Raw genomic sequence first — 11,584 nt, 5'->3', positions numbered from 1 at the left:
TTTGCACAGGTTAGTAGACCTTGACGGAGAGGGGGCCGCCGCTGCACTTTCCACGTGGTTACTAACCGGTTGCATTTTTGTTCCAACCACCTTGTCTTATCTCTTCCTTTTGAGATAACAGAGAGTCGGCATCTCATTAATTGGGGTATTTGACGAACTCCCCTCTTTGCTTAAGTTATACCGTAGTTTCGTATGTCGGTGCAAGTTGTTTTACGTCAGTCTGTGTTTACGTGTTCTCGTGTAAAAAACTAAGTGTCAGGAGGAGCAACAAGTTTCCTGTTTTCATGTCATTTTTTAAGTGATTTAGACTGCCCACTTTGTTAGCGTTATTGGGATGTGTCAGCGGTGGGTTAAAAACGATTTTATAGGATATTATAGGATATTATGTCTGTATTATGCACGATGAGTCATTTGTGTGGACTTCTTGTAGGGGAAAAATGTTTTTGTGGTGTTTTGTAGTAATGTGTATTATGCTTGTTTATGGTATTAATTTTTGACTTGTGGAGTTTAATTTTTTGTTTGTCATTAGCCCTCAGTTTCTACCTGATTAAACGAGGAAGATATTGAATTCAGAATCCAGGAGAATAAAAATAATAAAAATTTTTTTATAGTTTAAAGTTGTTGAAATGAAATTCTCAATGTTGTAGCTTCTAGATGCAATGAGATCAAAGCCCCCCACCCCCTTGTTTTAAAAAAGAAGTCAAAATTTTGGCTGTACAGAAATGAGAAATAAAAGATATAAGGGCCATATAGCACACATCAAGCAACCCTATTGATAGAAAAATTGTAATTGTCTCAGTGATGCCCCTAGTGGCTTGGAATTATTTTTTGGGTGTCAGAATCACCAAAAAACTTGCTGTGATATGTGATGGAAGGCCTACTATCGAAAGTCTAACAATAATAGTCCCTCATCAAGTAATTTGCTATGGCCTCTGTGCTTCTGGCAAAAGGCCAACAAACCTCCACCTTTTATATTTGTCAAGGGAAAGCTTGGCTTGAAGCCTTGGAAAATAAAATTGCTTTAGAGCATCTACAAGCTTTAGCTCATATTCTTGTAATGATGACTTGCTGGCCAGGGTTGCTAAGAGTCTTAGAGGCCATGCTGATTGGTAATTAGGCTGTAGCAATAGGAAGATGCTGTGGCCACAGTATTTAATGACAGGGAACACACGTTCCCAATATGTACATACTAGTAAGATGAGGCTTGTTTATTTCCCAAGCAATGTATGGTCAAATTAGGAATAACTCTGTTCTCTGTTTTCCTGTATATATGTATTGGAGGTTTGTGGCCTTTGCCAGAGTACAGAGGATGCACAACATAGATAGGCCCTGTATTGTTATTTTTTTTCTATACAGTTAGTTACTAAGTTGTTCATTTCTTATCAAATATTTGTTTTTTTTATGTTCATGGTAGTTTTTTCCCCAAAAGGGGTTGCTGTTTACATTCAATCCTCCAAAAAATTATAATTTTGAATTTGTATAAAAAGGCTATGAATTAAAAGAGTAGCTGAGATTAATAAAAAAAAAATGAGATTTTATAAGTAAAGAAATATTTTACACCATAAACAAATCCCACATATCTTAATGCTTGCCAGAATACAAGTTTAGTTTTCTGTAAGTGTTAAATAGCCTCTCACTTATGAATTACAACACTTGAAGGTAACATGATCAGCAACACTACTAAAATCTATATTTTTGGGAGTGAGATTTATGTGGCAAATAGAACTGAGATGTATTAGAATTTTAAAAAATAATTATTAAAGTATGACTCAAAAATGCTGTCTTGATAGTTAATTATATTTCTAAGATTTTGTTGTAAGTACTAGTATGTACTCAAACAGAAATGAAAGTTTTAATGTCCATACAGAAAAGACTAATTTTATTTTGAATAGTAATAACTTGGATTTTCAAACAGTGTTTCTTCACAAAAAAAAATCAGAAATAGGTATTAAATTTGAATGAATATCTTCACAGTGGAGATGTATTTTGGGAAAAGATGTTATTTTAAATTTATTGACTTTGTCTGATTTGCACCAGCAAAATTACATATCATGTATGTATGACATGGGACTAAAGAATTCCCGCTGACATCTGAGACCTGTTGCTCACTTACATAAATGTCTGATAAATATTCTTCTCAATCTATCTATATACACATACATATTAATATATACATACATATATATATAATATATATTTAATATATATATATATATAATTATATATATATTTATATAATATATATATATATAAATATATTATTATATGATATTAATTATATATATAAATAATATTTAATTATTAATATATATATATATATTATATATATATATATATAATACTCTATGAATACATAAAATATATATTAAGATATAATATATATAGTATATATTATAATAATATATATAATATATACTATTTTATTAAATATCTTTTAATATATATATATATATATATATATATATATATATTATATATAATATATATATATATATCATATATATATATATAATAATATATATATAATATATTATAATATATATGTTTATAATATATATAGGGGTGTGGTGTGTGTGTTGTGTGTGTGTGTGTGTGTGTGTGTGTGTGTTTTTGTTGTGTGTGTGTGTGTTATGTGTGATTTATAATATATTTTTTATCTTCTATATATATTTTATATATTATATATATTATATATCTTATATATATATGAAAAATATATATTTATTTATATTATATAATTTTATTTTATGACATATATATATATATATATATATATATTAATATATTACTATTATTAATGTTTTTTTTTTTGTTTTTTTGTGTTTGTTTTATGTTGCTGTTATTTATTATAATTATATATATTTTATCTATATATAATTATATATATATTATTATATCATTTTATAATATTATATATTTATATCTATATATATATATAATATATATATATATACTTATACTAAAATTATATAATTAATATTATAATATTATATATATCTTTATATTCTTATATATATCTATATCTATATATTTATGTATATATTTTTTTTTTTTATATTTTTTTTTTATATTTGTTTGGTATTGTGATACTTCTTTATATATCATATATTTATATTATATTTTATATAAATAATTAATTCTATTATATATATTATATTATAGATATATATTATATTATATATATATATTCTATGATATATTTATATATATATATATTTTATATTATTATATTATATATTTTATATATATATAATTATATTATTATTAATATTATATTTATATGAATTATATATTTATATATATATTTTTTTTATATCTATATATATTTTTTTTATCTTTTATTATATGACTAAATATATTTATCATACTATATTCTATATATATTTATATAATTCATCATATATATAATTCTAACATGTAAAATATATATAATATATCTATCTTTTGTTATATCTATAATATATATCTATTATGAATATCTAAAATTTATATATATATTATAATATATAAATATATCTACCCATATATATATTTTATATATACTATCTATATTTTATTTATATTATATTATCTATTGAAATTATAATTATATAAAATTATAAAAATATCTATATAATTATATATCTTTCTATATTCTTATGCTATCTTATATATGAATTTCTTCAATATCCTTTATTATATTTTATATAGAATATATTATTATTATTTATTATTTATATATTCTACTATTTATATTATTTTCAGAATATTATTAATATTATATCTTGTCTCTATATAGTATCTATATAATATCTATTTATCTTTATTATCTGATATATATATTATATATTCTTATATATATATATTCTTTTCTAATATATAATATATATATATATATATTATATCTAATAATATATATTATATCTTCTATATCTTTTATATATTTCATTGAACTATTCATATCTATATACATTCTATGAATATCCATATTAATATCTAAAATAGATATATTATATATTATATCTATATATTATATATATTCATTGAATATATTATATATATATATTATTTTATATTATAATACCCTATATAATATTATATATATAATATATCTATATATTTTATATATAAATTTATATATATATAATTTATATTTATATATATATATTATTATTCATTTTATATATAATAAAATATATTTCTATATATATATTATATATATACTAATATATCTTTATATATATATTATATAATATATATATATTATATATTATATATATATATATTATATATATTTGAGATTATTTAAATTTTAAAAATTTTTACCCCCCAAGACCCCAGTATACTAAGACCCTTATTTTTTTACCAGCAGGATATCCGCAGCAATGACATCAGGTCTTCATAGTAATTGTAAACCACAGTCTCAGAAGCTGAAATATGCGCAGCCTCTGGAAATGGGGGCGCGATGGGGTGCTGGATGCGGTACTAACCCATCCGCCCCCACTGGTTGCCGTTATTCTTTGTGTGTTCAGCTCCGTGTTTGCCATCGGATTCTGGTGTGGGCATTGGCTGGTGAGTGAAGCCGCGCGCTGTGTCTAAGATCTGAATGGGGGTTTGGTTCCCTTTGGGCCTCTTCTCACTGTACTTTTTTTAATTTGTGTTGCAGGAATTTAAGGAAAAACCTGCAGTAGTTCACTTATTTTTTTTTATGTTTTTAAATTTTTTCATTTTTCATATCAATATTTTGTTTATATTGTTCCATTATATTTATGTCCCAAAAATTTTTTTATATCCTTATTTTGATGTATTAATGGGTACTTGTATGCAAATAAGTAAATCTTCTACATGTTTATAATGTGTTTATGTACTACAAAAAAAGTTCTATCAGTTGGAATGTTGGTTATTAGCTTAGGATAAAACTGTATTTGCCTTTATCTTTTACCATTTATTTTTTTTCTTCTTTCATTCAAGTTTTGAAAGCGATTTCCTTAAAGGCTCATGGATTCTTTCATCTCTTTGCAGGAACAATAGATTTAGCTGCCCATAGATCCCTAATGTCTTCACAGACAAAATAAAAAATGAAAATTTATTAAAACAGTAAGTTTTTCATCTCTTCTGTTGCATGAATGTGCTGCAACTTTTTACTTTTTTTTTTTCCCTTTGCCATTTTTTATAATTTTCTGTATTTGGATATAAATTTATATCAGAATTTCTTTTATTGTGAAGGCTACAAAAAATTAGCCCATAAAGGTTTGAAATTTTTTATATATAAAAAATACCATTTGAGATAAATTAAATTTTAGAACTTTATGTAACATGAGATTGTGTTTTCTTTTTCAAAGAAAAAGATTAACTACCCTTAAACGGGCTGTTCACGTCATTGCATTATAATTTTGAAGGGCGTTGGTCCAGTTTCAGTTAAATGGATGAATTTGAAAACAAATATTTAGACAACTTGAATTCCATATCTGGAAAGTTGACCTAGTCCTGTTCTAGAATTTTATTTTTGTTCTTATGCCAAAAGATGTGAAATTTGACAGCAATTTGATAATGACTGGGTCTCCATTTCTATCTAAAATCTCTTTTTTTCCGAATGTCAAATGGTTTACCAATTGATGTGGTCTACACCCGGGTCAATGGAACAGACCCAGATTTAATACAGGGATTGCAGGCTATGGCAAATGGCCTTTCAGGACTCCTGCCCCTTGTCTCATTGTGTCGTGCTCCTTATATTAGTCTGCTGTAAGTATTTTACTTTGATATGCATATAATATTTTTTGTTTATGTATAGAGGAGGGTAGTGATGTGTCGTATGGGTTGCTGAAGAGGTACACTGGCTTGCTGCCAGTGGCATGTATGTACATGCCATTGCATGCCTTGAAGCAGACCAGTGATAATGGAATCTTGAATATAAGTACATCATTGATTGACCCGCCCACAGTCCAGTACATTATTATGTTTTACCTGAAAATTTATTTTCTTCTGACCCTTTGCAAAAAGGTCATTTACAAAATGCTTGTCTTTTTTTCTTCTTCTTCTTCTTCTTTTCCCTTTTTCTTCTTCTTCTTCTTCTTCTTTTTTCTTCTTCTTCTTCTTCTTCTTCTTCTTCTTCTTCTTCTTTTTATATTCTTTGTTTATTATCTACAGTTCTCTCAATAGATTTAATTTGATTTATATATTTTTATCTTTTTTTCAGAGAACCTACATTATCGAAATCATTTCCCTTTTATCAATTCCTTCCATTATTGAAGTTTTGGGCATCACAGTATCTCTCATAATATAATACTCGTTTAAATTCACCATCGTCCGTATCTTAATGAAAATTCAGTAGCACAGTAATGTCAAATTATCTGAGCTGTTGGAAATCATTCACAGCCCAACAAGCATAACTGGACTTCAGGTTTTGTCTATGAAAAGTCATTACTGAATTTAGATTTTGTTATGAAACTCTCTGACAGTGTATGTTTTATTTGATTTACAGTAACTTACCAGATGGCAAAGTGTTAAAATCATCTTAATGTGTGTTAGACTTGATATAAACTAAGAAAGAATATGGTCATTAAAAATTAATGTTTTAAAAAGTTCTGTCTTCCCCGCCTGTTGTTATGAATTATACATTGCTGGGTTTTTACTTTATAGATGTTGGGGGGGGCTGGGGTGTGAAGCGCGACACGCAGCCCTAGTAACTGGGGCACAACAATACCTCATGTTTCACTTCTCAAGTTTTGTTTTCCCCAGCATCCTGATATCACTTCAGTGTGAGTCGAGGTACTTTTGTTGTTTTTTCTCCTTGTCTGCTGTCCTCCTCTCACTCTCCTCTCCTCACTTTGCCTTGCCACGACTCGCCTTTTCATTGCCATTCTAAGGGTCCCCTTGGAAATATTAACATTTTCATACTTCAAATTGTTTTCTTAATTTATTTTTCTGTTTAGTAGAATTGAATTATAAACATAACTTACCTATTGTAGTTTCTAAAATTGTGTCTTCATGTAGTGCACAGTGTCAGAGGCGAATGCTGTTCAGGTAGTGGAATGCAGAGATGAAGATCTCATCTCCCATCTTCTGCAGACAGCTGTCAACAGTGATGGCTTCCAAAACACTCAAAGTGAGGCAGGCTATGTTAATGTTGCAGCCTGAAAAGGGAAGATCAATTAAAAGAAGTGGATGTAAATAGATTTGAGAAAATGAAGTAAGTATTACTTGAGGGCACATGACAAAAGGGGATGCCATTTATGTCAGAAATATAAGCCGAATTTAAGGTTTAAAAGATTATACCCAGCCACATAAAGGCATCGATTTTCATCTTTCTTTATAACCAGTTTTTAGCAGTGAAATTTGTAGAGCCTTTACATAGCAGGAACGTAAGTCTTATACTGGTATGCCTCATGATAATTGAACTGTGGAGAAATCAAGTTACTGTTGCCATGAAAGTGGACGGGAAAAAAGGGGAGAGGGGAGATGCAGGAAATTTTACAGAATAGAAAAAAAGGGAGGGAGAACTGTTTAACCATACAGTACCCTTATATGCTGACACATATGGTATTTGCCTTTTAATTTCATGGGCTTAAAGATATATGCTCTTTGGTTTATGAAATATATCTTAGACAGGGCTACTGATGTATTCATGTGCTTTGTAACCAAATGCTTTCAATATTGATGCTGTAAAAAACTTCCATGGAGCTGCGTTACTCACTTCGATCTTTAGAGAAGTATGCCCCTTGGGTAAGAAAAATTTTTCTAGTGACTAATGGCAGATTCCCTACTGGCTGAACCTAGATCATTCACGGCTTACGATCATTACTCATGACCAGATCTTTTTTAATAAAAGTGACCTTCCTACTTTTCTCATCTCCACTATTTAAAGTCCCCACCCAGGTAAGGATTTGTTCTGCAATGTTCTGGTTAGTAATTCTTTTGCAATCTCCTTTTAAGAAAGCCTTTTGCAGTATTCTACAACAAATTATTTAGAGTACAGGATTGCATCCTTCTTATATAATAGTTCAGCACCAGGAAATGAATAATAGGTGGTGATAAAACTCATGCCAACATTCCAGATCTCCTGAATTTGCTAGTCCATGCTCAACATCGTTGCAACCTATGAACTTTGTGTGGCATGAATGCTTTTATTCATTTTGTGATCTCTTGAATTTGCTGTTCTTTATTCCACATGGGATATATTTGTGTTTATGTTTACTTTGTTTTTTTTGGGGTAGTTTATTTTTTTTAAATACTCATTCCAGGATTCCAGGACTTCTAAAAAATTTCCTGTACTTGAATGATGAGTATGCTGGATCAGAAGTAGGGCCGATGATTTCTACCCCATAACAGGCTACAAGGTGAATTATTTATCCGTTTTTGGATTTAAGATTATTTTTTTTTTTCATTGTAGAGTAAAAATGCGGTGTAGTTGACTTGTGTTTTTTTATTTTTTACAATAATTTGGGGTTTTTATTTAACAAGCAGTGCTCACGTAGGCATATTTTTTTCTTAGTTTTGGGGGTTTAATTGTAAGTAAAAAATTGAACGAAGAAATTTTCAATATACCCCTAAAACAACATTAGCAGGTATCTGATGAGTACAATTTGTGTTTTTGTAGAATATCTCATACTTTATGGGTCTTTTCAACAAAGGTAAACCCTTTTATGATTGTGTTTTTAAAAATGATCAGCCAGAAAGCAGTAGTGAACCTTTAAAATTTTATCTTTTATTGTTATTGCTTTTATTTTTTTCCATGGTTCAGCTTTTTCAAAATCACATTGAAAAAAAGAGTTATCCCAAAAAAATGTTTCACAACTCCCGCTGGCACTTGCTGGCCCCCATTGTGAATTTGGGGGGTTTTTTAAACCAATGTTAAAGAAAAAAAAACTAAACAGAATTTGTACATAACTTTTAATTTCCATTCCAAACCATTTTTTAGTCAGATTTTCACTGTATCTCTCTCTCGGTTTATTATCATGCCCTCCCCGAATGCTCCTCTGGCTGCCCGGGGCCCCGGGTTTTTGGGAGGGATCTGTGACACCTAGAAACACGAGTGCTTTTTGGGGGGACGGGGGTGATTGCAGGGAGGAAAGGGGCGTGGAGTGGTCTTGACATGGATTATGATTTTGGAGGGGATACACCCCTGACTTCTTGCGCCTTCGTGTTTGATTTTTGGGTTGGCTGACAAGTCGCGTCATGTGATTTTTTGTTCTGGTTTAAATTTTTGCTGGTTTTTTAATACGGTGCATTTTGATTGATAGAATGTATTTTTCATGAAGTTTTCTTTACTTTTTTATTTTTGGAGTTTTTTTTTTCCATTATTATATTATTATTTTTTATTATTTTTATTATTTTTTATTATTATTATTATTTTTATTATTATTATTATTATATTTTTTATTATTATTTTATTATTTATATATATTATACTAACTACCTACTACTATTTATATATAATATATATATAATTATGATGATGAGAGATGAGATTGAGATGAGATAGATGAGATGATGAGATGAGATGAATGAGTGAGATGATGATTATGATGATATGATGGATGATGATGATGGATATGATGAGATGATGATAAGATATGATGATGAGATGATGGATGATGAGAGATGTTTAAAATGATTAGATTAATTATTGTTAATAGTTTTTATGTTTTTATCATCACCATCATCATCAATAATAATTTGGTGTTTTTTACTCCCTTTTTATTTTTCCAGGCATGCAATGTTCAGCTTTTGGATTGATGGGGGAGATTGTGGGTTGAAAATATGAGAAAGCTGCAGAATTACTGTTCCAACTCATCAAATATCACAAAATTTTGCCAAAAGTAGGGATAGTTCTACGAAAGTATTAAATTAAAAAAATGGGAAATTTAAAAATGAATAGTTTTATTATAAAATATTTTTTATTTTTATTATTTTATTATTTTTATTATTATTTTTTTTTTTTTTATTATTATTATTATTTATTATTTTATTTTATTGTTATTGTATTGTTTATTGTTATTGTTATTGTTATTGTTTTTGTTATTTTTTTATTTTCATTTTTTAATTATTATTTTTTTATGTGTTTTTGCTATTGTTTTTTACATGTATTTTTAATCATGTTTTTTTTTTCCCTTGTATTGCTAGGTCTGTTTTCTAATGATTTTGTTATTGCTTTTATTAAGTAAGTCTACCATGCTAACTGGTGATGTGTGTTGAATTTGCAGAAGCTTTTGTATTTACCACTTATTTAAAAAATTATCATATGCATCTGCGGGTATATCTATGGCTGGATGAATATTTCACACTTCTAATGCCCAACAAGACCATTGATGGGCGCCACACGGAGCACGGTGGTGTTCAAAAGCTTGGCAGTGAATAAAAGCGCAGAAAGTACTCTTCATTTCCTGAAGAAACAATTTGACAACAACCTGCAGCTTGAATTTAATATTAGTAGCAAAGACCATTCTGAAATGGTGTGTAATTTTTTATTTTTGGGTTTGATATCAAAGAATTAGTAACAATTTTTTTTTTTTTTTTTTGAAATATTGGGCAAGGTTTTCATTTAGGGTATTTTAAATTTCTGCCATTAACGTTTTACTAACTAAAATCTCATCTTTCTTTCAGTATTTTTTGACAATGAAATGGAATACCATTGTGAATAAGACAGAAGTGGATAAAGTTTACTAAAAACACCACTGAAAAACCCAGTCATAGTAATAAAACTATACATATGAGGAGGTCTCACCCAAGGTACTGGGCAAGAAGCTGAAGGCAACTGCACTGAGGAATATAGGTATGGTCTAGTGAATGTTTATTCCTCAAACCTCCTCAGCCTCTGGTCCAGGCCATCTTGCATTTAGAAACTTTTTCTTAGAGATGGAGGCTTACACAAAATGGTTTCAAGAGAAAGAAGTCTGGCCTCATATCAAAATTCAGGAAGAAAATGTAGGACATGAGCTTTTGTTCAATCAGAAATATGAATTTCCTGATAAAGGAAAAAAGCAGAGCAGAGTCCCGAAAGGAAAAGTAATGAAGTGAATACCTCACGAGTCTTGAAAGAAAATATTAATCAGAAAAAAAAACAAAGACTTATATGACTCATCCAAAAGTACATGAAACCAAAGAAAGAACCAATATAAGAATTCAAAGGGATCTTCTTTGGTCACCTCTTGATGATGATTACGCTTACATGGATTCAGAGGAAGAGGTGATGGTATGGGGAAACTGCATCCAAATAAGGAACACGAGGCTAAAAACGTAAGTGATGGTACCATAGATTCCTACAAAGGAAACCTTCCATGGGAAAAAGAGAACTTTTCAATCACCACTTATTCGAGGTCAACGTATGCCCCTGGTCTCCAGAAGATTTCAGGCTTCTAAAAGGCACCTGTTGGACATGTTTGCTGAGCAATTACTTTTATGTAAACCGCCTCTATAACTCTGAAATTTTGGCTACCAGGCAAGGAAGTCCCAGCCCACATGCCCCATTTTATCAGCAAAAGCATCATCAAAGATTGCAGGACAGGTAAAAGATATCCTTCCATTTGAGATTTTTTGTGTGTGTGGACCCAACAGTGAAAGTCATCCTTAGTGCCTGTATGAATCATTCTGTTATAGCCTTGTAGTT

General features: G+C 29.1%; 1 pseudogene; it reads left to right on the top strand.

The window, feature by feature from the left end:
* Positions 1 to 5,572: 5,572 nt before the first annotated feature.
* Positions 5,573 to 11,482, top strand: LOC119572123 (annotated as a pseudogene).
* Positions 11,483 to 11,584: the final 102 nt, after the last annotated feature.

The sequence above is a fragment of the Penaeus monodon genome, unplaced genomic scaffold (genome assembly GCF_015228065.2).
Source record: "Penaeus monodon isolate SGIC_2016 unplaced genomic scaffold, NSTDA_Pmon_1 PmonScaffold_9732, whole genome shotgun sequence".
Lineage (NCBI taxonomy): Eukaryota > Metazoa > Arthropoda > Malacostraca > Decapoda > Penaeidae > Penaeus > Penaeus monodon.
This window is presented reverse-complemented; position numbering and strand designations above follow the sequence as displayed.